At 40.0% G+C, this 26,574-nt stretch overlaps 1 protein-coding gene across 1 annotated transcript in view; it reads left to right on the forward strand.

Moving 5' to 3' along the window:
- The first annotated feature begins 7,479 nt into the window (after nt 1–7,479).
- Nucleotides 7,480–26,574, forward strand: part of CPQ (carboxypeptidase Q) — a 598,544-nt gene continuing 579,449 nt past the window's right edge. Inside the window, exon 1 of the mRNA XM_033126896.1 lies at nt 7,480–7,622. The gene's annotated coding sequence lies outside the window, so the exon portion shown is untranslated. The remainder of the gene's footprint in view (nt 7,623–26,574) is intronic.

Here is a 26,574-nt window from a genome sequence, read left to right on the forward strand (position 1 = left end):
AAGTGAAAAAGAAGAGTCGATCAAGTTGATATGTAGGGAAGAGAAGCCAAGCAGCAGGTAAAAGCAGATTTGGACATAATAAGTTTGCGATATCTGTTAGATATCCAAATGGAGAAATTAAGTTAGCAGTTGGATATACAAACTGAACATGAGGATGGAGGATATTTTAACCGGTTTAAAATACATTATCAGTACTCTATGAATGCTGTCTAAGCCCCCAAAATCTGGTAAGTTTTTATTTTCGTCATTTTAAAATGCTATGTATAGCACTAATTACAATAGCCACAAACTTGATAATTCCCAAATGTCTATCAACAGAATGGATAAATATATTGTGGTACGTATATGCACATAATAGAATACTATATAGCAATGAGAATGAATGAATCATAGCTATGCACAATAATATGAATGAATCTCTCAATCATATTTAAATTTTTAATTTGGGGAAAAGCACGTAACAAAATTTATTAAGTGTATATTTTTAAGAGTATGGACCATACTCTTAAGTATATTCACATTGTTATACAACAGATCTTCAGACCTTTTTCAACCTGCAAAACTGAAAAACTATACCCATTAAACAACAACTCCCCATTTCCCCCTTCTATTGACCCTAGGCAACCATCATTCTACTTTCTGTTTCTATGAATTTGACAATTTTAGATACCTCATATAAGTGGAATCATACTGTTTTTGGTTTCTTGTGATTGGCTTATTTTACTTAGCATAACGTCCTCCAGGTTCATCTACCTTGTAGTATATGACAGGATTTCTTTCCTTTTTGAGGCTAAATAATATCCATATTTTGTTTATCAATTCATTCATTGATGGCCATTTGGGTTGCTTCCACCTCTTGGCTCTTGTGAATAATGCTGTTATGAACATGACTGTGTGAATACCTCTTCAAGACTCTGCTTTCAATTCTTTTTGATTTATACCCAGAAGTGAGATATCTGGATCTTATGGTAACTCTATTTTCACTTTTTTGAGAAATCACCATACTGTTTTCTACAGTGACTGCACCATTTTACATTCCCACCAATAGTGCACAAAAGTTGCAATTTCTTTATATCCTTACCAACACTTATTTTCTGTTTGGTTTTTTTCCCAATAGTACCTATCCTAATGGGTGTGAGGTGGTATCTTGTGGTTTTGAGTTGCATTTCTAAAATGATTAGTAATGCTGAGCATCTTTTCATATGCTCATCAGTCATTTGCATATTACCTTTGGAGAAATAGTTCTGCAAGTCCTTTCTCCATTTTGTTTTTACCAGTTATTTGTGTTTTTTGCTATTGTTGTTGTTGAGTTGTAGGAGTTCTTTATATATTCTAGATATTAGCCCCATATCAGATATATGATTTGCAAATATTTTCTCCCATTCTTAAGAAATTTTCACTTTGTTGATTGTGTCTTTTTATGCACAGTTTTTCATTTTGATGAAGTCCAGTTCACCTATTTTTGCTTTTGTTGCCTGTGCTTTTGGTGTCATACCCAAGAAATCATTGCCAAACCCAATATCATGAAGCCTTTTTTCTGTTTTCTTCTAGGCGTTTTATAATTTTAGGTCTTATATTTAGGTCTTTAATCCATTTTCAGTTAATTTTTGTACGTGGTATAAGGTCCAATTTTATTCTTTTGCATATGGATGTCCAGTTTTCCCAACCTAATTTGTTGAAGAGAATTTCCTTTTATTACTGAGTGGTCTTGGCACCCTTGTCAAAGATCACTTCACCATATGCATCAGAGTTTATTTCTGGGATCTTTATTCCATTGGTCTATATGTCTGTCTATGTGATCAAACATATTTTTAATGAAAGAAGCCAGACAGAAAATAATATAAAATGTATGATTTCATTTATATAACATTTAGAAAATAATTAAAACTAATCTGTTTTGTTAGAAGTTAGGCTAGGGGATATCCTTGTGGGTGTAGGTGGCTGAAAGGGGATAGGACAGGGGCTTTTGGTGGTACTGGTAATACTGTTTCTTGGTCTGTGTGCTTATTATACAGGTGGGTTCACTTTGAGTTATACAGATATTTAGCATTCATGCTATCAGAATCTTTATAGTATTTAATATAATCTTAATGAAAAACTGTTGCATAGAAATAGAGAAATATGGTCAAAATTCACTGATCCTATATTGCCTTTAATTACTATGACCTGTGTGTTTCCTCATCTATAATTCATAGAAACTACCTCATAGAGTCATGTGAGAATTAAATTGCATTAACTCAGTGCTTACTATATAGTTAGTATCAAGAAATGTTAGCTATTAGTAACATCAAATACCACTAAATAACATTTATTCAGTACAAAGCTTGAGTGCAAAGCTTGCTAGGAATTTTTATAAAGTTTATTCAGTTTAATCCTTAGGTTTTATTATTTCCCATTTTATAGATAAGAAAATTACGCTTCGGTCAAATGACTAGCCCATGTCTGCACAGCTAATAAATGGCAGAGCCAGACTTTAACTACTATTATAGATCATGTAAACCCATAGTCTTCAAATGTTTTTGCTAATATATTCTCGGGAACATTAAAAAAAATACTTCTATAATTTTCGATGTAAATTTAATAGTTGCAAAGAATAAAAGTTCCAACATGTTGTAAATATTGGCATGTCAAAATAAAACTATTGTATCACTCTTCCAAAGGTATCCAATGGGGTTTTTTATTCCAAAATGGACACTCAACATGATGTGATTAAAAAAATACTTGAAAAAACTCATAGTGGTGAAAAATACTGCACTGTTCCTTTCCTTCTGTGAAGTTGTTTTTCCATCCCAAAGCCTCTCATCCAGGATTTTATCATTCTGGGTTTTAGGCTTCATAATATTTTGTTGATTGCCCTACCATACTTCTCCACAATAAAATATACATGTGTAAATTTAATTTTTAAAAATTTCCTGTTAAAATTTTTTCTCCAATTATTATTTACTAGTAGACATAATTTATTAAAACATAAATATATTACAAATTTAATAAATAATTATTGAACATAAATATTAGAAATGAATTTTCATGAGATAAATGGGGGTCACATTTATGGAATGCTGATTAAACAAATTATCATAATGTCCTTTGGTTTGGCTTCTGTGTCATCTTTCCCTTCAGGGCATTGCGTTTTAGAGAGGTGAGGGACGTGTGAGAAGAATTCTTTCATTTGGAAAGTAGAATAAAGGCAATTAATTATAAAAAGACACCTTTCAAGTAAATCAATTTTTGAAGGAGGCAATATGACCTTTGAGGTTCTGGATCTTGAAACTGGTGCCTTAAAATTGTCTGTGCCTGTCTGCCTCTTGGAAAGTCCGTGAGCATGAAGATAATCGCACTGCAGTTTATGCCTGTTGTCCTGATGTAATTATTAACAGCACCCCTGTCACTCTCTAAGTATGTCAGTTTGGATTTGGATGATATTATCGGTCACTCCATCAAGTATCCCTTCTGATTCCCCAAGGGAGCACATATTCAGGTTTGAAGACCAGTTTTCAAAGGGGTGCCTGATTTATTTCCTATTTTTTTGCCTACTAAATTTTAAAAATATTTATTATTTACCTGTTATATGCCACACAGTATAAATTTGACATGTATTATCTCATTTTATCATCAGAATTATCATGTGAGGTGTTTTTATCGAAACCCCCGCCCCTTTTTTTAACAGATAAGAAAACTGAAAACCGCTAGAATGTGGCTAAACCAGAACCCAAGCCCTGGTCTCCCTGTTTCTAAAGCCTGTGCTTACAATCAAGTCCCCATTGGGTCTCCAGGGCGGGGCACTGCCTTGTGTTGATTTCATTCCCTGAGGTGTGAGGTCCCACCTCCTGAAACTAGGGTCTTCGTTTAAGGCCTGCTCACTGCCAGACTGCCGTTTTGCTCAAATCTCCCTGTGAAACACCTCCTGTCAGGCTCCCTTTCACAGTTGTCTGTACTTTCTCTTCATCTCTGTCTTGGTTCTGTTCACCAGCATTTCCTTTCTAAGTAGCAGCACAGTGCCCAATCCACTGGGCAAAGGCAGCCAGACCAAACTCTCCAAAATGCTAATTTCACCATGCCCCTCACCTACTTAAGCCAGTCCAGTGCTTCCCCTAGGATAAAGTCTGAACCTCTTATCAAGATTAACAGGGCTCTTCTTTTCAAATGTACACATTATTAGTCCTATTGACTTTCTCCTCTTCCTTCTCCAACCCCCACCGGCCTCAGCAATTGTTTGTCCCACACATCTGTACTTCCCAAATCTGTCTTCTATTCAAACTGCAGATCTGAGCTTAGATCTTTGGGCTGCTTGCCTGGGCTTTGTGTGCCAGTCTCTGCCCCACTAACTTTGGTGCCCTTCCAGTAGTGTGCTGGAGCCAGCTGGTATAGGCTTTCAAAGCCGATTGCTCACATCACATCCCAACTCCAACATTGCATGACTTCGTGTTGGCATTTCAAATCTGGCCATGGTGGGAGTATTTACATCACAGAAATTGGCAAATGGTACAAATGAGGGCTTAAAAACAAAACAAACAAACAAAAGAAACTGGCTGGTAAACATTTACCAGCACAACACTGTGCCTGCCCTTCTTATATTTTCACAACCTCTGAACACCATTTATTTCTACATTCATTCAGTGAATGTTTACTCACCACCTACTAAATGTCAGATCCTGTTCTAGTTGCTGGGGATATAAAGGTGGGCAAATAAGATAGTCCCTGCCATCATGAGCTTATAGTGTTGAAAGGGGGAACTTACTTTAGTCAAATATTCACATACATAAAATATAAAATTATAATTATGTTAAGAACTGAAAATCCTTTTAATGGGATATTTGTTCTCATCTAGGAGGTTTTCCTGAGCTAAAATCTAAAGGCTAGTTTTGGGTTGAAGAAGAACAAGGTGAGGGAAGAGCATTGTAGGTCAAGGGACTGACATGTACTGTGGTCAGAGGGAGCATGACTCTCACGAGCAAGGGAAAAAAGAGTGGCTAGAAGGGAGCCAGGAAGTGTGGTGGGAGATGCAGCTGCAGAATTAAGGCAACACAGAGTTTTATAGTCCCTGCAAAGGAGTTTCACCTTTATCCTAAGAGCAGTGGAAAGTCACTGAAGTGTTCTCAGCAGGAAGAGCACATAGTGTAATCAGCACAGAATGGTAGTTCAGAAATCAACTCTAGAGCCAGGTTGCCTGGCTTGGAATGCTAACTCTGCCACTTACTAGCATCTTACTAGTAACTTCTCTGTTCCTCAGTTTCCTCATGGATTAAATGGTGATAAAATAATACCTACTCTAAAGGGCTGTTTAGGAGGTTGTAAAGGTCTTAGAACAGCACTTGGCACATCATAAATGCTATGGAAGTGCTTGTTCAATTAAATAAATAAAAACATCTTTGGTAAGATAACTGGATATAGCAGGTGGCCTGTGGTCTAATAGGAAATGCAGACATAAATAATCATAATGTAACATGAAGTAAGAATAAAAGATAGTGAACACAAGATGAGGGTGAGGTTGGTTTCTAGTGATTATGAGCAGAGTTCAGGGCATAAAGGCTGTTCCAGTTGGACAGAGTAGCACTAAGAGCTGTGGAGATACACAAATGCCACTATAGTCAGAAGCCTAAAGTCTAGTGTAGAAAACAGACATGAATGAAAACCAATGGGGAAAAAAATCTTGTGGTGGAGGTACAAGTAAGAGTTGATTAGAGTCTACTAGAAAGCAAATGGGGAAGCTTTATGGAGGAGGGCCCAGCATCATGGTTGACTGCATGGGTTCTGGAAGCGGGCCGGCTCAATTAAGAATGCTAACTTTGTACCTCACTAGTTATGTGATTTGAGTTCTCTGATCCTCTATGTCCTCTTCTGTAAAGTGGGAATAATAATAACAACAATGACAATAACACCTAGCTCATAGTGTTGACAAGAATTCACAGTTAAAGCATGTAGTCCTAGCATAAAGCATTCAATAAATGTTAAGCTATTATTTTTAGTACATTAATGGTTGAACCTTCAGTGAGAAGAACTTTGATCAGCACTAAAGGAATACCATGAGAAAAGCCACAGAAGTTGAAAAGCATTAGATACACTTAAAGAACATCAAGTCAGTGACACTTAAAGTATGGGTATGAGTGCCAATCTATGAACTGTTTTCACTGGTCCATGACTGAGATAAAATTTGAAATTTTGAAAGGAAAAGAAAACAAAAATAAATTGACAAAGTTTTTTTTGTATACTCGAAATAAAAACTGGGGTTTGTAGATTTTTATGGTTTTTTTTTCACTTTTTCTAGCAAGTTTTTGATTGTCGCTTACAAAAATAATAGTCCATGACACAATGGAAATAAGAAAAACTTGTCCTTTACCCCAGATAGTCTGAGAAAAAAGTAATTCAGTGGAGCTGGATAGCACCACAGAGATGATCCTGGAAAGGTGGGACAGGATCACATTGTGAGGAGCTTAGGAATCTTGATATCTCACAGTTCATACTTTATTCGTGGGCAACAAGGTTAATACAAGTTTAATGAGATTGTTAACTGTAGGTTATGTGTATGTAAATAAATGAACATTGCACGTTTTGTATTTTTTCCCCCAGTGAGCATGTGTGGTTGCTGTTTTTTAAATTAAAAGGTTTTTTTTTGTTGTTGTTGTTGTTTTTCTGGTTCAGAAGAGAGACCTGAATTGTTCTGTGTTTCACAAAGATAACTGTTTGCATTTGATAAGAGTGTGGTTAAACAAAGGAATTCAAACTTATCAAAACATAAAACATTGAAAATATGTGAGCACACTCTTTGTGACCAGCAATGCGTGTGACTTGAGATAAGCTACAGCGGGTAATCAGATGAGTCTCCTTTCTTCTTGGGCACCCTCATGTAATTAATGTATAAACTAAAGAGAAATGACTCTTCCTGGTCTCCCAGTTTGGGTCATCTCCGCCTTTCATCATCGTGGCCTAACAATCCTGCACCCACAGGATGGGAAAATAGCGGTTTAATAATTGCTTACCCGTGGGCGGCATTTGACAGCTCACAAAGCTTGGAGTTTCCAGACACCGTTAGCCAGACTCATGGAGGACCAAAACCTTTACCGTTTTCCTTTCAGCTTCATAACCCCTTGCTTCTCTACCTGCAGGGACACTCATTAAAGCACACAATATCTCTGCCAAGGCTTTTGCCCGCCTTGAGGCTACAGCTTCTGGAACGCACCGCGGCCCAGAAGCCCAGGCCGTGCGGACCCGCAACGGTATGAGGAGTCCCTTTAGACACTATATAAAGAGAAAGGTCAAGGGGCTCAGAATCCCGGGGGTGACACTCAATTTTCCACTGGGGGCCAGAACCCGGAAGGTGAGGAGCCATCCGGTCCTCTGAGTCCCGGCGAGGACCCACGGGCATGTGGAGGTGGCTCCCTGACCCCTCCCGCCTGGTAGGGCTGGCATCCTCTCAACACCCCCGCCCCGCCCCAGGCGGCCAGGCATGCCCCGCCCGGCGTCCCGCGTCCCGCCTTCCGGCCCGCTGCGCAGGGGGCAGGGCGGCGGTCGCCAGCCTGCGTGAAGAACCCACGTTGGGGGTGTGGCCGCCGCCTCCTGAAGGCTGGGCTGCCTGCACCAGGGCACCGCCGCTGCCTCCGCCGCAGCCCGAGGAGCCGGACCAGGTGCGTTTGCCGCCGGCCGGGTTGTGCCCGCGGACGGCTGGGCCGAAACCCTGGCTCCTCCTGGCGGGCGGGCTGAGGCGGGTGCCGGCCCCAGGGATGGACTTCTAAGTTGCTCATTCTTGGGAATCACTTACGGGCGGGGCTGGGAGGCCACTGGAAGATGGGGGCCTGCGGCTTCCGTGAGCAGGGAGGCACGGGGCCCAGTACTGGGGAAGCTGCGTGCGGGCATTGGGACGGAGGAGGAGGCTGCAGAACCGCAGCGAGAGGGACCTGGGTTGTTCCTTCGGCCTGGCCGCCGCCTCTTCCTCCTCGTCTCCCAGGTCCAGCTCCAAGCCGCCAAGGAGAGTCCCTATCCCCGCACCTGGAACAAATTCCTAGTTACCCCGACCCCCCCCCCCCAAGGCTTTATCGGGGCTCCTTTGAGGTTTTCCCCCGCTTTTTAGTTTGTACTTTCACTTTTACTGTGAACGTCTAGGCTCCACTCAGTCTCAAGTACTCGCAAGTACTCAATAAGTAACTGAAGAATGAGTACTTGTGAAGTAGAGCTGGTGAATTAAGGAATGAGGCAGTGAATGTGTACATATGAAGTAGAGCTGAATGAAGAAATACCTGTATGGATGTAAATACATACGAAATGGAGGCAGTGGAGACATAGGTTTACAATTTTTATCTTCTGGTAGATAGTTTTCCAAAAAGTTGTAAATGTACTTTTGTAAACGAAGGCATTCTATTGTGGCTACTTAAAAGGAGTTCTAGGCTATGCTGTTCTTATAATAATTACAGAAGCACCCCATCATGTTTCCACTTTGGGTAGATTTTCGTATGTATTCTTTAAAACAAAATATGCCTAGGCATTTTCTTGCTTGTGTTTTGTTATTTCAGACTTTTGGAGAATCATTGATGCCATAGTATTTAACATATTTCTGAAAAATAAGGGTGAATCTAAAGGTAGAACCACACGGATGTTTTTTAAGTAACTTGTTTGTAAAACCAGACATTTCTCTTGAACTCATGATTGTGGAGTATCTTGTTTGTGTTCCTGAGACAGGTACTGGCTGATTTGTGGGTGACTGAAGAAAGCTGATTGTAGACTGGACAGGAAAATAGAGACATTTGTGTGTGGATGCTTTGAAGTTACATAGGTTGAGACTGCTTTGATACAATTGGTCATTGCAGCAGTTCTGGGTTTCCAGACCCAGGTTTCAGAAAGGCTGGATGACTTTGGACTTGTCACGATCTCTTTAGTTCTCAGTTTCTTAATCTCCAAAATGAGAGAGGTTATGTGGGACTTCTTCCTGAGACAGATTCTAGGATTCCCACCCCCCTAAATGATTTTTATATCAATATAGCTAATATACAATATTATATTAGTTTCAGGTGTACACAGTTGTTATTAAACATTTATATTCCTAAAGAAGTGATCACCATAAGTTGAGCACAATCTGACACCTTACTATGTTATCACAATATTACTGACTATATTCCCTATGCTGTACATTACATCCCCATGACTTACTTGTTTTATACCTGGAAATTTGAACCGCTTATTCCCCTTCACCTTGCCCCCCCCCACTTTAAATTTTAATTATGGTTGACATTCAGTATTATTTTATATTAATTTCAGGTGTAGAACATAGTGGTTAGACATTTATATAATTCAAGAAGTGATTCCCCTGACTAGTCTAGTACCGACCTGGCACTATACGTAGTTATTACCATATTATTGACTATATCCCCTATGCTTTACTTTATTTTCCTGTGACTGTTCTATAACTACCAATTTGTACTTCTTAATACCTTCATCTTTTTACCCTGTCATCCAAACCCCCCTCCCAGCTATCAGCCCAACAAATCTAGTACCCATCTGACACCATACATAGTTATTACAGTATTATTGACTGTATTCCTTATGCTATACCCTATATCCTCATGACTACTTTGTAACACCAATTTGTATTTCTTAATCGCTTCCCCTTTTTCACCCATTCCCAACCCTTCTCCTCTCTGGCAACCATCAAAATGTTCAAATGTTCTCTGTTTCCATGAGTTTGTTTCTTTTTTTTTTTTTTTTTTTTGGTGGTTGTTGTTTATTTTTTTCTTTAGCTTCAACATATAAGTGAAATCACGTTGCATCTGTCTTTCACTGTCTGACGTACTTCAATCAGCACAGTACCCTTCAGGTCCATCCATACTGCTACAGATGATGAGAACCCATTCCCTTCCCTGGCCAAACAATATGCCACTGTATATATGTACCACCTCTTCTTTATCCATTCATCCATCAACGGATACCCAGGCTGTCTCTACAACTTTGCCATTGTAAACAGTGCTGCAGTGAACATATGGGTGCACTTGTTCCTTTGAAGTAGTGTTTTGGGTTTTTTCAGATGGTTACTCAGAAAGGGGTATTACTGGGTCCTTTGTCACTTTTTATAGACTTTGTTTTAAATTCTGTTTTGTTAGCTGCAAGTATTGCTACCACAGCTTTTTTGTCTTTTAATTTCCATTTTCATGAAATATGTTTTTCTCATCCCTTTACTTTAAGTCTGTGTGTGTCTTGATCTAAAGCGAGTCTCCTGTAGGCAGCATATGCAAGGGTCTTGTTTTCTTATCCATTAAGCCGTCCTGTCTTTTGACTGGAGCATTTAATCCATTTACATTGAAAGTAATGAAAGTAATTGTTGACAGATACGCAGTTATTGCCATTTTTTAATTCATATTTTTGACTTTTCTTTTTCTTTGTTTTTTTTTTTTGGTCTTAAAAAAGTCCCTCTTACATTCCTTATAATACTGGTTTGGGGATGATGAACTCTTTTAGCCTTTTCTTGTCTGGGGAGCTCTTTATCTGTCCTTTGATTTTAAATGATAGCTTTGCAGGTAGAGTAATCTTGATTGTAGGTCCTTGATTTTCATCACATTGAATATTTTGTGCCAGTCCCTTCTGGCTTTCAAAGTTTCTGTTGGGAAATCAGCTGATAATCTTATAGGAGCTCCCTTGTATGTAACTAATGGCTTTCCTCTTGCTGCTTTTAAGATTCCTTCTTTGTTTTTAAACTATGGCATTTTAATTATGATGTACCTTGGTATGGCCCTCTTTTGGTTCATTTTGTTTGGGACTCTCTATGCTTCCTGGGCTTGTATGTCTATTTCCTTCACCAGATTAGAGAAGTTTGCTGTCATTATTTCTTCAAATATGTTTTCAATTCCTTGCTCTCTTCTCCTTCTGGTATCCCATATGATGCAAATATCAGTACACTTGAGGGTGTCCCAGAGGCCTCTTAAACTCTCCTCTTTTTTGTTTTTTTTTTGATTCTTCTTTCTTTTTTCTGTTCTGATTTAGTGTTTTCTGCTACCTTGTCTTCTAAATCACTGATTCGATCCTCTGCTTAATCTAATGTACTGTTGATTCCTTCTAATGTATTCTTAATTTCAGTTATTGTAGTCTTTATTTCTGACTAGTTCTTTTTTATGTTTTTTATCTCCATTTTTATGTTTCCTCTCTCTTTGTTGACGTTCTCCCTGAGATCACTGAGCATCCTTATAACTGAACATCCTTATATCTGGAAGATTGCTCATCTCCATTTTGTTTAGTTCTTTTTCTGGAGCTTTTTTCTGTTCTTTTATTGGAATATGTTTTCTTGTTTACCCATTTTGGCTGCCTCCTTGTGTTTTTTTCTATGCTGGGCTGCTATGTCTTCCGGTCTTAATAGAGTGGTGTTATGTAGTAGGTGTCCTGTGGTACCCGGTGGTGCAGTCTCCCTGGTCACCAGAGCTGGGTGTCCCTTGTGTGGGTTGTCTGTCCCTGTTGTAGTTGAGACTTGATGCCGTTTGCATGTCAATGAGAGGGATTGATCCTCAGGTTGATTAGTTGTGAGGACTGGCTGTGAGTATAGTAGAGGAGCTGGTGTTCAGGGGCTGACCCTACAGAGCAGGGTTCTCTTTGGGTGTGTTGTCCTTGGAAGTGGCAGGGTGATGCTCCTGCCCCATCTGAAGTTGTCTAGTAGGCCTGCCAGCCCCAGGGTCTCCTGGTAAGGCACCTGCTGCAGGCCAAATCAGCTGCAGTCTGTGCCCTGCCTGGGGCCCTCTGGCTTGAGCCAGAAAGCAATTCAGAGATGGCTGCTTCCCATGCTGTGCTTCCCATGCTGTGTTTGAAAGGCCAAGCCAGGAACAAAGTCTGGCTGTTGTTAGTGTCGGGCTTAGGGCTACTCAGCCAAAGGTATGGGACATGCTGAAAGCCAGTTGTTGCATTTTTGGGTTTTGTGAACCTTTGAGAGATTTTAGGAAAGTTTGCAGTATGAGCCACGGCAGGCCACTTATACAGAAAAGCAACTGAAAACAGCTTGGATGTGCCCAAAGTTTTGGTAGGGTGGGGTCTCTGGGAATTACTATGGCGGCGCAGAGAAAGGTCATAGTTTGATGGAGATCTAGATATGGTGTCTGCCTGCCTCTGTATGCAAAGAGGGGGAGGGCTCAATAAAGAAACAATGGCTTTTGCCAGCTCCTCCATCTGGGAGAAAGCTGCCCCTCCAGGCCTCACACTGAACCTAGACAAGTCAGTTCCTCCTTGTATGTACTTGGTGCTTTTCAAACTGCTGCCCCAGCACTGAAGCTCAGAGCAAGTGATTCCATCAGTGAGTAAGTCTGTGCCTGGTACCTTTAAGAGGAGTGTCTAAGGTTGCACCCACCTATGGCTCACTCAGCCATAATCTCTGCTGGTTTTCACATCCAGAAGTTATGGGGACTTCTCTCCCTGGCACTGAAACCCTGGGCTGTGGAGGGGCTGGAACCCCTTGTTTCTTTGATGGGGGACCTCCACATCTGAGATATCCCTCCCAATTTTTACTGGACACATGAGGGTGTAGAACCAGCCCGTTCCACATCTGTGCCCCTCCTGCCAGTCTTGAGGTAGCTTCTTCTGTATATCCGTAGTTGTAGGGCTTCGGTTCAGCTGGACTCCAGGCAATTCTCAATAATGGTTCTTCTGTGGTTTAGTTGTAATTGATGTGGTCCTGAGAGGAGGTGAGCACAGTGTTTACCTACTCTACCATATTGACCGGAAATTAGGATTCTCTTTTATTAGGAGTAAAAGGTGAAATTGTAGGTGATTTAATGGAATTCTACTTACTTCCGTTGTTCTGCTTGGGATTCTGTAAAATCTTGGCCCTCTTTTCTTCTCTGCAAATTGCAGTTCATTCCTATTCCTTTCTACATCTGCTTCAACAGATCTGGGAGCTCAAGATAAGAATAATAGACTCTGGGCTGGGAGGAGAAAAGAGGGCAAGATTTTATTGTGCATTACCACAGGCTCCTGGGTCTAACTTGTTAATGATACAACCTAGCCTGACAATACCATATATTTCCATTATATCCAGGGAATTATATCACTATTAATTTGCATTTGAGATTAGTTATTATAGATCATAACATTTTTGAGCTGACAGGACCTTAGAGATTTTTTAAAAGCACTTAAAAAGTCATTTTATCTACATATTAAAATATATTTTGCATGCTACATTTAACAAACACAAAGTCCCAAACATTTAAGTAAAATAAAATTAATGTTACCTACTTCAAGTCTATTGGGAGACATGGAGCCAAACGTGGTACTGGGTGAAACAAAACAACTGTCTTGGACTCTTTTCCTTAAGACCCTCTTATGGGGTCTTGTGTTGTTCATGCATGGAATGTAACAGAGTTGATATTTATGGGGCACTGTGCACCAAGCACTGTCATATTTAATTTTTTTACTTATATTGCCCCATTTAATCCTTAATGTAAACCTAAGAGGTAGATGCTATTGTAATCCCTATTTAACCTACCTAAATAGAAACAGTGCTTGAAAAATGGGTAAGTCAGGTATTAAGAACACAGGAAGATGGAGGCAGGGTTTTTCCCAGAAATAGACAACCCAGGTATAGTCTGTGTGATGTTGGGGAATATGATCTCTCTTTGTACTCCAGAGTGTATACAGAGTGTGCAAAAAAAGTATACACATTTTAAGAAAGGAAAAAACTATTAATATATACCGATAATAAAAGATGAATACAAGTCATGTTTGATTTCTGCAGTTACAAGAGGTGCTCAAAGTGGTTACCAGTCTCCAGACACTTCTGATCATGGCAAACTACTGTTTGAGCAACGTTGACCAAAGTGTTAATATCTCTTAAAATGTGTATACATTTTTTTGACACCCTAGGTATATAAACTCTGGGGCATTGTGGGTAAGTGAATTTAGGATGGGAGCCCAGGGGTGGAATGATTAAGATCGAATTACAGAGAATTGGTTCTTATATCATTTTGAAAATTATTGAATTCCACCGGGACTCGGGTAGACTCTGATACTTTGACCTAGATGCACATGCATCCTAATTTGAAATGTGTTCAGATTTACCAATTTAGGTAGTATAAAATAGGTGACATCAAGGTGTCATTAATAGGTGTCATTAATAAGTGGCACTTAAGGGCTCTGAACTATGAGTACCAAGCAGTGTTGTTTCTTGGGCTAGCTAGCTTTGTGCCCATGGTGTGGCACTGCCCTGCCCCCACCCCCCCACCTCTTTTTTTTTTTTATAAGAACAACAGCTCCTAATGCAGACAAGGTACATTGCTGGCGTCCCTGTAATGCAGGGACAAGAATGCAAGATGCATTCCCAGGACCTTTATAGTTAATTGACGAGAGCCAAAAGAGAGGCCCATAAAATAAGTGGAAAATTATTTTGTTTCTTCTTTGTCAGTCAAGTTTAGCCTCGTGGAAGGCAGAGACCAGTTGTGGCCGCCTGAAAAACTGAGAGCCGATGCCAATTTGACTTAGTTCAGGAGGCTGAAACTTTGTGCCCTGAAGGCTGGTGTGATGGAATAGACCTTCTCATTGCTCACAATACTATGAAAAAAACATTAAAGCAGCATTTTTTATTACTTGGCCTGGAGCCAGAGCTTTAAATGTACTTTCTTTCCCCCCTAAACCACTTAGCTTTTAAAAACAAAGAACACATTCATGTGTTTGCTATAGTCAGATTATTAGTCCTTTTTCTTTATTTCTGGACCCTGTTTCTTTAATGCAGCAAAGAAATTGGACTTGTGTGCTTTTAGGTCTCTGGACTTTTTCTTTAGTTACTTTATTCAGCACATAGTAATTTCAGTAACCATTTATTGATTGTGTACTATGTGCTAGATAAAGATGAATGAGATAGTGAGTGTAAGTAGGAAAGGAAGGTGACCCATCGATAAATAATGGTACCACAGGATGATGTGGAAATAGTGGCTAATCATTCTCTCAGGAAAGAAGTATGGTTAGAGCTGAGGAAGATTTCACAGATAAGGTGAATTTTGAACTGGATTTGGAAGCCTGAAAACCAAGAGGAGAGAGAATGGTGTTTCAAGTAAGGAGAACTACATGGGCAAGGAAAAGGAGGTGAGTGTGAGTGTGGCACTCCCAGGAAGAGACAGGGCTTTAGTGTGGCTGCAGTGGAGAGATCTTGTGAGGCTGGGGCCAGAGAATGAAGGTCCTTGAATGCCATGTTATTTAGACTTTATGACAGCGTACATAATCTTTTTTTTAAATGAGTTTCTTTAAGCTGCAGTTTTAAAACAAGATGCTATGTTGGATTTTATTTAGGAAATAGCTCCACAAATAATGTTTTGGAGGAACTGGAGAGGGAAAAGCCAGGATGCCAGAAGAAAATGAGACTGCTGTTGCTGTAGCCCAAATGAAGTAGGATAAGGGTCTAAACTAACACAGGTTTGAGAGATACTCAGAAAATAGAGAGGATAGGATTTAATGACTAGCTGAATGTAGGAAATAAGGTTGAAAATAGTTTTGAGATTTTGGAATTGCTTGACTAGGTGGATAGAGATGCCACTAAATGAGAATAACACATATAAGATGCAGAAGTTTAGAGAGAAAGATAGTACAGTAACTGTGGAACATCTAGGGGAGATTTCCAGGATACAGCTTGACTGTAGCTATACTGTGACGTCATACAGTCAACACCTGCCAAAGGTTATAACATGTCCTCAGTCTAAAAAGATAAATCAATTCCACAAATCACTTAAAAAGAAGGAAAAATGCCACTTTAGACTTGATTAATGACATCACATCATATTTCAGGTATGTTTCTTAGAACTCTAATTGTTATGTAAATTCCAGTGAAAGAAAAAAGGATAGACACTCAAACAATAAGGGGCTATCATAAGCCACCAAGAGAAACCAAAATAGAGCAATATAGATGGGAGTAGTTGAAAGAAACAAAGAAGAGGCAATGGCAGCAGTGTAGCAGAGAGGACTGATGGCTGAAGACACAAGTACAAGCAGATGTGGAATACAGAGAAGAAATTTGAGCTGGCTCTTCCAAATAACTATAGTAAGAATATCGCAAGCTTTGATTTCTCATCTTATTCAACTTGTCAGGAAGAGACAGTAGGAGATTGTTCAGAAGTACTGGACAGAGGGTTTGATGTTATTTTGCAGAGAAAGTGTTGGGAGACTTTGAACCATGGGGAAAAAAACAGGTAGAGTAAGGTTCAATGAAAAGGATAATGATCAGCAAAAATTTTGAAAACACTTAAGGGATTCTATGACAAATAGTTGTTAACAAAGAAGGTATTCTGTTAGTGTTGTGTCACTAGACTTGCTTGGAAAAAAGAATTTATTAGCATAGCACCTTATATTTAAAAAGAATTTTTTTTTAAATATTTTCTTGATAAGTTATATTGCACAATTTTTTTTTTTAATTGGGGAAGGGGAACAGGACTTTATTGGGGAACAGTGTGTACTTCCAGGACTTTTTTTTTTTTCCCCAAGTCAAGTTCTTGTCCTTTCAATCTTAGTTGTAGAGGGTGCCGTTCAGCTTCAAGTTGTTGTCCTTTCAGTCTTAGTTGTGGAGGGCGCAGTTCAGCTCTAGGTCCAGTTGCCATTGCTAGTTGCAGGGGCGCAGCTCACCATCCCTTGCGAGAGTCAAACCGGCAACCTTGTGGTTGAGAGGACGCGCTCCAACCAACTGAACCATCCGGGGAGCTCAGTGGCAGCTCAGCTCAAGGTGCCATGTTCAATCTTTAGTTGCAGGGGGCACTGCCCACTATTCCTTGCGGGAGTCGAGGAATCGAACTGGAAACCTTGTGGTTGAGAGCCCGTGCTCCAACCAAGTGAGCCATCCAGGAGCTCAGCTCAAGGTGCTGTGTTCAATCTTAGTTGCAGGGGGCGCTGCCCACCATCCCTTGCGGGACTCGAGGAGTTGAACCGGCAACCTTGTGGTTGAGAGCCCACTGGCCCATGTGGATATTGAACTGGCAGCCTTCGGAGTTAGGAGCACAGAGCTCCAACCACCTGAGCCACCGGGCCGGCCCCAAAAAGAATTTTTACATTTGATTATTACATACCCCTCAGCAGTAGGTGCATCCAGGCACTATTATCGTTCTTTTATAAACTAAAAATCTGGGTATTTAGGAGCCTGAGTTTGCCTCAGATCCCATGGCTGGCAATTCTTTGAGTCCACTACTCTGTTTATTGTATCAGAGCCTTGTTTTGCCTTGGAATCTTGGCCTTTTATAGTGTACTCCTCCCGCCGCCAACCGTGTCACATTATGTGAAAGTAAATTGGATGATATTTGAAGGCAACAAAGCCAAGATCTCCAGGGAAAGAGGCAGTGATGGAAAGAATGCTTAGCACCAACTCTGCTGCGTGCAGTGGGGATGGTTATGAAGGGTTGCATATAGATAATATCTGTGGAAATCAAATGACACTTTCAATGCAATAGAAGAGTGTACAATGTAAAACAATCTTATGATCAAATCTTCTATGAGGCATTTATACCCTATTTATAAAACAAACTTAATCACTCCTTTATATATTGTCTGGATAAATTTAGATTTTTAAATATGGGGTTTGCTTAAAGCAAAATGTATCTGCAGTAAGCTACATCTATATTGATTATGTTATATGAAGACTTTTCGAACTTGAGTATCAAATCTGAATATGGGGATCTGGAGCTGGATCCCCAAATCATTAGAGACCATTAAAACATATTGAACATAATGATTTGTAGTTAAATCTGTCTAGCTCTATTTACTGCTTACAAAGCATCTATAAGTTGGACATTGGGTGGTGCAAAGCTCAGCTGGGAAATGGAGAGACAAACCCCCCACTACTACGGCCCTTGCCTGAGAGTGGGTCTGATCGTGGGACCCACAAGAGATAGTGATGAATGTAAACTCATCAACAGACTGGGTAGGGGGTATAGAACCCAGAAACTTATAGGCCTTGAGTTCCACATTGATATTAAAATGAAACCAAGTATAGTGAAAAACGAAGTGTATTATGCTAGACCCAGAGTTATTTTATATTGGTAAAAGATAAAACCTATAAGGAAGACAGGATAGTTGTGGCTTTTTATGGACCAAGCATTTAAAAATTCTCATCCTCAAAATATATAAAGGAAATGGTCAGAAATGTGAGAAAATGACCAAAACAATTGGTAGGAGACCTTAAGATCTATTGTTTACATGACAAATCAAGTCGACAAAAGCCAAATGGTAATATACAAAAGACAAATGGTAAGATTTGAATAACTAATGAGGTTGAATAATAAAATTCATAAGGGTGAACAGGGATACAGAATATTTCAAAAACATATTTAATACTAATCAAATATTACATATGAATATATATGTTTACAATGTGTCTATATGTATATATATAGTATATGTGTGTGTATGTACACACACATCCACACAAAATCAATTATTGGTAGAAAATTTATTTCTTCCTTGGAACATTTATGAAAGATTGTAAAAAACAAGTCGAATGAAGACTTCAGTGAATTCCAGAGTCCTTCTGGTCTTGTGCCTCAGTCCTCTGGTTTAGCTCACATTTTTAGTTAGCTTTGTAATAGGTTGAAATAATAAAAAGAAAACATCCTCTCTTTTTCATGATGCTTTCAAGCCACTCATATAATTCATCTCCCACATTCAGATACATGTGTCCTTTTTGTGCCTAGAATATCATTTTGAGATTCTTTTACTATTATCAAAATACTCTGGATCTGTGTTATCTGTGACTAATTTGAAGGTGCATTTGTTACATTTGATTAAGTGTTGTAAATCATTAATGCCATATGTATTTTATTGCAAAATTTACTGTCCCAAACATCTGGCTGTTCTTTTATAAGGTTTTTCTTTTTATTAGCTTTTCTGAGCTAAAGCTTAAAGAAAACCGGTGGCCATAGGAAGACTAGAGAATGAATTGAGGATCACAAACCCTAATTAAGTTATTTGAGAAGCACAGGGCAAGTCATGGAATTCATCACTATGCTGACTCCATTTCACTACCTACTAAGTTCAAATTTTAGGGTTTACCACTTAAACTAATCACCCACTAGCACCCTCTGTTCTTTATAGTTTAATGGTTAAGAATATGGGCTTTGAAGCCAGTTTCCTGGGTACAAATCTCAACTCTGCCACCAACACCTGAGTAACCTTGGATCTATTACATGTCCTTTCTATGCTTCAGTCTCGTCATCTGTAAAATGAGGATAATTATAACTGGCTGTGATAGGCAGAATAATGTCCTCTCCCAAAGATATCCATGCCCTAATACCTGGAACCTGTGAATATGATAGGTTATGTGGCTGGCAAAGGAGAATTAAGGTTGCAGGTGGAATTAAGTTTGCTAATTATCTGACCTTAAAGTAAGGAGATTATCCTGGTTTTTCTGGATGGGTCCAATTAACAGTGGAAGAGGGGCAACAGAAGAGGAGTCAGAGAGTTAGGGAGATCTGACCATGGAAGAATGGCAAGAGAATGCAGTGTTGCCAGCTTTGAAGATGGAGGAAGGAGGCTGTGAGACAAGGAATGTGGGTGGTCGCTAGAAGCTGGAAAAGGCAAAAATTCTCCCTTTGGATCCTCCAGAAAGGAATGCAGCCCTGCCAACAATTTGATTTTACCTGGTAGGTCTAGTTTTGGACTTCTAACCTACAGAACTGTAAGATAATAAATTTGTTTTGTTTAAGCCACCCAATTTGTGGTGATTTGTTCTCGCTGCCATAGAAAACTAATACGTCTTCCTGTGGGTTTGTTGTTGGGGTAAAGAAATGTGGGCATTTAGTATAGGCCTGCTGCATGCTCAGTGCTCAGTCAATAGCAACCACTATTATTATTCATTGGTATTTTAATTTCCCTCTTGTCTTTGCCCCTTTTTCATAGTTGTTTTGTGATTACCCGAAATTGTGCCCCAACACTATGGCCCTAGGAGTTTCTCACTCTCATGGTAGTCCATACTCAGTCTCCAGCAATTTGTCAAATAGCCACATAACTATTTCTTCCAGTTATGGCTCCAGAGGCTTCTGCACAAGGTAAGCAGACCTGTGCTGTGACTCTGGATTTGCCTGTCTCTCCAGATTTTAGGGTGGTGGTTTGCTCTATACGCGCAGTTCTCTGTTGAGTCCAAGGAAAGTTGTTTGTTTTCAGTTTGTTCAGTTGTATTTGTTGTGGTAAGGACAGGAGTGATGACTTCCAAGCTCCTTACATGTTTGGGCTGAAATTGGAAGTGAGGGCAATGCTGTTACTACCCTATGGCTTTAAGGACTACCTCTATACTCAAAAGCTCTTCATCTCTACACTTGACTTCTTTCTGACGTTTATTCTCTGGTTTTCAATTCATCAGTTTGATTCACAGACATGCTTTTTCTGTGTTTTCTGTTTTTGATTAATAGCACTCAATCTGTGGGATAGTGTAATAGATAATGTGATGTGTCTGAATTATGTGGTTCAAGACAGGCTCAAAATTGGGAGGTTATCCTTAACTCTACCCTTTTCCTCATCCTCCAAAATTAATGTTACCAAATGCTGTTGTGTCTACCTGTGACAGCTCCTGAATTTTTCTGTTTTTTTCCCCTCTTAATCCATTCTCTCATTGCCCTAGTCATACCCCTTATTGTCTTCTGCCTTGGTAGGCAGAATCTTTTAAACTACTTCATCCTCCACACTTCCTCAAGAGTTGGGTCATAGACTGGATCATATTATTTCTCTTCTCAAAAGATCGCATTTTAAGAATTCTGGAGTAAAGTCTATAAAGTCCTAATATGTCATTTAAGGTTCTTAATGATCTGGCATTAAAATATATATCCAGGAGCATTCCTTGTACATTCACTTACTGTATTCGTTTGCTAGGGCTGCCATAACAAAGTACCACCGACTGTGCATCTTAAATAACAGAAATTTATTTTCTCAGAGTTCTGAAGGCTGGAAGTCCAAAATCAAGGTGTCAGCAGCCTTTGTTTCTTCTGAGGCCTCCTTTTTTGTCTTGCAGATGGTCATCTTGTTGCTTTCTCACATGGTCATTTTTCTGTTCACACACATTCCTGGTGTCTCTGTGTTCAGATTTCCTCTTCTTATAAAGACACTGGTCACATTATATTAGGATTTACCTTAACACCCTCATTTAACTTAATTATGTCTTTCAAAAGGCCCTATCTTTGCATATAGTCACATTTCAGGGTCCTGAGGGTTAGGACTTCAACACATGAATTTTTGGAGTGTGGGACTCAATTCAGCCCATGACACTGACTATATCCCTCATGTATTCCTTATGTGTGTATCAGATCACATCATGAGTGCACATCTTACTCTGGGAAGGTTTTAAAAATACTGATTCCTGGGTCCTACCCAGCTCTGTAGGTTCTGAGTCAGTAAGTCTGAAATGGTACTGGGCATATATTTATATTTGGGTGTGTGTGTGTGTGTGTGTGTAAATTTCTCCCTAGTGCTTTATGAAACCTCAGCTTACCTAGACTTCTTACCATTTCTGGGAAACATTTTATAAATGTTTATACCTTTGCTCATGATTGTTCTTTAACTAGAAATACCCTTACCACAATACAGCTATGAAAGTTTGTCTATCCTGCAAGGCAGAGCTGAAGTACCATCTTCTCTGTTATTTCTTCCTTATTCTCTCCTGTGATAATCCTGCAGTGCTTTATCATTGTTGTGTTATAAGTACCTGAGAATTTATTTCCTTCTGTTTTGTATGACAGTCATTTGCCTTCCTCTTTCACTAGTTTCTTGAGTCCAAAGATGACATATTCTTTATCTCTGTATATCTGAAACAGTTACAATTGCTCTGAGCATAGGAGGTAATCAATCTGTTTATAATATGAATAAATTAATGAATTTACTAATTGATGTTAGTAATCATCTTATGACTTTTTATACAGAGGAGCCCATTGGATAAAAAAGCTTATCAAATATAAAACAAGTGGCAGGATTTTTATTCTTGTATTAAATATAGTTAACATGATACATGAGCAATGTTCCTAATGTGTATTTCCAATTTAGGACTTTAAATATTTAAAAATTTCTCCTGAAGAGGGTATTTGATACGAGGAAGAGGATACAGTGAAGGCATCATACCAATTTTTGGTAATGGCATCTATTTTTTTTTTTTTTTTTGCATCGCATTTTTCAAAGCAGAGTATGGTCCAGTTCTTAAAGCCGAATGGATTCCCCATTGTCCATTTGTGGTATATCCTAGATATCCTCCCATTAAAAGTACTTCCTTATATCTGGAATGTTAAGGTGGGCTTGTCTGATAGCTGAGGTAGTAAGCTGTATTTTCCTGGGTCAATGAATAACCCAAGAATAACCCAATTCTCAATTACATCAGCTAAGGCTCAGTTCCTGGGCAGGGATCTAGAGTACGGCATTTGTTTTTTGTGTTTTCCAAAAACTACTAAAATTTCAACCCTACACTGTCTAGAGATGGAGTAATTACCTCTGAAATCATTTCTCCAAAGCCTTTTCTGAACCATGGCAGGCAGTAACAAAGATTGGGTGGGGAAGGACTGACATCTACTCATGGGGGAAGAAGGACTCTGTTTGGAAACACATATGAGCCTTTAGATGTGGAAATTTACAAGGCTCAGAGAGCCCTGGAACAATATTTAGAGCCCAGCAGAATAATGGGAGGCTGTGTGGTGGCTTGGCATTGGAGCCTGTCTGGCACGAACTACACTGTAAACAGCTCTTCAAACATTTGCATCTGCATACATGACATTAGATTCTCAAAATGTCCAATTAAACACTTGTCAATGGAAGAAATGTTTGTTTCCTCAGCTGACCTGGTATCAGCCTGGCCTTTGTGATGGGGAAGCAGTTTCAGCTGATACTGTTGTATGCTCTTCGTTTGTGGACCCGATCTTGTCCTTCTTGTGCAGAGAGAATTCTTCTTGGAAGCCACAGAGACTGTGCCAAGCTGTGGACCATGGGATTAGGTTAGGTAACTAAAGAAAAATATCCAGGTTGTGAACACTTTTCAAACCCAAGAAAGCCTATTCCAGGCTTTAGTTTATTTTGTACAGTTTTAAACTCTTAGTGCTTAAAAATTATAAAAATGATAGCAGCCGAGAAAAAGTGAAAAAGGCTGCGCTGATACATTTTTGAAAATATAATTCTTGTAAGGACTGAATTCATTTTTCAACATTTGAACAAACATATATTGAACCAGTGTTAGTAGTGGTGTTTGTGTATAGTGTATGTGTGTCCCTATCTTTGTTGACTGACACAGAAATACTCAATTATAAGTCACTGTGATTGGTACAACAATGAAGGCTTTAAACATGATATACTCATAGAAATATAGAGGAAGAGAGGAAGGAAATAAGGGAGAAGAAACCAGTTTAGATTATTCTTTGGAAAAGTTCTAGTGTATGAGGAAGTAGAAAGCTGTGTGACCTTGAGTAAATTTTGCAATTCTGCTAGCCTGAGTTTCCCAATCCATTAAATAGGGCATATAATAATAGGAACATCAAAGGTTATTGTCAAGATTAAATAAAATGATCTATGTAAACTGCTTACAATAGCACTTGCCACGTTGTAAATGCTCAGCAAATGTTAGCAGGAGGTTTAAGCATTCCTCTGGTGAAGAAAAGGAGCCAAGGAGAGGGAGAAAAATTAGATAATCGGTACAGTATGGGTAGAAAATTTGGCTTTGGAAAGGAGGGTGAGCAATTCTTTCACTGGGACATGAGCTGAGAAGGACTGTATAGATTAAGGTATAGAAAAGTTTTGAGGTTAGAATGAAGAAAGCTAAGGCCACTGTCGTGTAGAGCGTCATGTGGGGTCTCTGGTCCCGCTCCCCACACAAGAACGCAGGACATGGTGAGGCCAAAAAGGAACACCCACGGAGCCATAGGTAGGGGAGTCACACCACTATACTCTCGCTGGTGGCTGGGTTGGAGACACAGGAAACAGGAGCCACACAATTCTCAACCCTCACTGCGCCGCTTGCATGCTCAGCCACCATCTTCTTGCTAGCCCCCCACTTTTTGCTAGCCTCGCCACGGCAGTTATATTAGTGCCCAATGGCTCACTGGTTACAGCTGACGGCCAACTAGCCACAGCTGATGGCCATTTGATCACAGTCGATGGCCATTTACTACCTGAGCCAGCACCTTTCTATGTGAGGCCGAGAGCCTGGAAACTGCTTTTTGGGGCTCTGTCTCCACAGCCACAATATTGGTCACAATATTTTCTCCTCACTTATGTAGATGAGAAGAGCTTTTGCTGAGCATGAGGGGCGTAGGGGTGGGATTTGGTGCTTAAGGAGAGTGGAAAAACTGTAGCAGCTGCTCTGGGAAATTTGATAGGGGTCAGCTGAAGATAAATGTAAGGGTTGCCAAGCAATGCAGAGGACACAGCTGAGATCAGATAGCCTCGGTTTATGGTGAAGACATTTGGGATGATTATATAAATGTTGCTGGTGGTATTATGTACCCTGGAGCAAGGACAGAAAATTCAAAATTAGTTTTGAGGAATAGGCAAGTAGGTGATGAGGAAAGGCAAAAGTTTTTTAATGTGCTAATGAAAGCATTATTGGATCATTAACTACTAAGTAAGGTCAGTGAGCCAAGATTAATTTGAAATGGTGAACTGGGTGGATAGACGTACAGACAGACTGGAGATGACGAGTTGTGTCAGTCAGTTTGGGCTGCTATAACAAAGTGCCACAGACTGGGTGACTTACAAACAACAAATTTATTTCTCATAGTTCTGGAGGCTGGAAGTCTGAGATCATGGTGCCAGCATGGTCGGATTCTGGTGAGGATCCTCTTCTGGGTTTGTAGACTGCCATCTTCTCATATCTTCACATGGCCAAAAATGAGGGTACAAGAGTTCTCTACTGTCCCTTTTATAAGGGCACTAATCCCGTTCATGAGGGCTCCACCTTCGTGACCTAATTACCTCCCAAAAGCCCCACTTCCTAATACCATCACATTAGGGTTAGCATTTCAACATACGAATTTGGGGGGGGGGGATACATTCTGTCTATTGCAGGAGGCTCTTCACTTAGACAGCCAACATCAGTCTAGCTGCTACTCTGTGCCACATGGGTTGAGCGATAGGGATACAAGGATGAAGGAAACATGATTTATTTTAAAAGCTCAAAAGCATTTCTTGAGCTCCTGCTATATATACTGGGCAGATCATTCATATGATATCAATCTTTCCCTTGAAAAGCTTTAAGCCCAGTGACTTAATATGGATAACTTAGATTCTGACTGTGGTAAACTTTGAAGGAGGTAAGCAGAGGGTGCTAGGAGATGGAAAAGGACATTCAACACAACCTGTGAGAAGAGGAGCCAGGTCAGAAAAAGTATCCTGGAAAAGACTGTGCCTGACTTGACTCAAGATGATTGTAGAAGAGTGGGGGTTAATGAATGGCAGAAAGGGAGAGGAAAAAGCAGAGTGAGGGTGTGGGGACAGAGTCCCAGAGAGTTGTTTCCAGGCTCTCGGCCTCACGTGGAAAGGTGCTGGCTTGGTTATTAGATGGCCATCAGTTGTTACCGGTTAGCCATTAGCCACTGATATAACTGCTGTGGCTACGCTAGTGGGGTTGGTTGTTTGGCAGAGAAGCAAAGCGCATATTGCAGCCAGCAAGTGTGGTTAGCAAGAGGATTGTGGATGTGTGGATCCTACTTCCTGTGTCACACCTGGGTGCCAGCGAGACCGGGGTGCAGGAAGACCCCTCATTGGGGTACTGGTGGATGTTTGCTTTTGTGTCTCGACCAGCCGCCATCGAGAATATAGTCGTGTGACTCCCCTACCTATGGCTCCGTTGTTCCTTTTTGGCCAGACTGACTAAGATTACATTTCTGGGAGATGCTGCAGTTAGGTTAGGTATTAAGTCTCAGTTTGGTGATGTAGGCACAAGAACAAGGCTGTGTTCTTGTGCGGGAAGTGGGAGCTGAGACCCAGCATGACAGAGGGGATTGATTTGGCCAGGGAAGATAAAAAAAGGTTTTAGAGAGAAGGTATGTAAGATTTTGACTACCAATTCCATCATATATGGGTTTTCCTCCGCACATCCAAGCAATTCTGACACCAGCTGGGTGTCTTACAATTCAACTCAATTCTGACACTATTGTTAAAAAACAAAATTCAACCAAGGAAATTTAAAAATCAAATTGGCGTTATTCAGCCATTCATGAATTGGGCAGCATCCCATTTAGCAAATACAAAGGAGCTCTGAAGAGCTTTAGAAAAGGAAAAGCTTTTAAAGGCAGAAAAGGGGTGGCACAAGGAGGCTGTTTAGCAAAGAGTAGATTGTTTCAGTCAAGGTCACTTTTTTCTGGGGGACAACAGGAATCTATCAAGCAAATTACCTCACTAGTGCTGACCAGGAAGTTCCAGACTGACTAAGATTACATTTCTGGGAGATGCTGCAGTTAGGTTAGGTATTAAGTCTCAGTTTGGTGATGTAGGCTTAGCATAAGTGACCCCATTTGGGGCTTGTAGTCTCTCTTTTTTAACACTGTTTACCCAGAGATAGCATCAGTTCCCACAAGTTGAAGGCTCAACCTGATGTCAATTACACATCCAGGTTATTACCTGTACTTCTGACTGACTGGCTATAGACCAGAGGTTCCAACAACCCCCTCCTTGGATTTGATAATTTGCTCACAG

Source organism: Rhinolophus ferrumequinum, chromosome 14, assembly GCF_004115265.2.
Source record: "Rhinolophus ferrumequinum isolate MPI-CBG mRhiFer1 chromosome 14, mRhiFer1_v1.p, whole genome shotgun sequence".
In the NCBI taxonomy this organism is placed as follows: Eukaryota; Metazoa; Chordata; class Mammalia; order Chiroptera; family Rhinolophidae; genus Rhinolophus; species Rhinolophus ferrumequinum.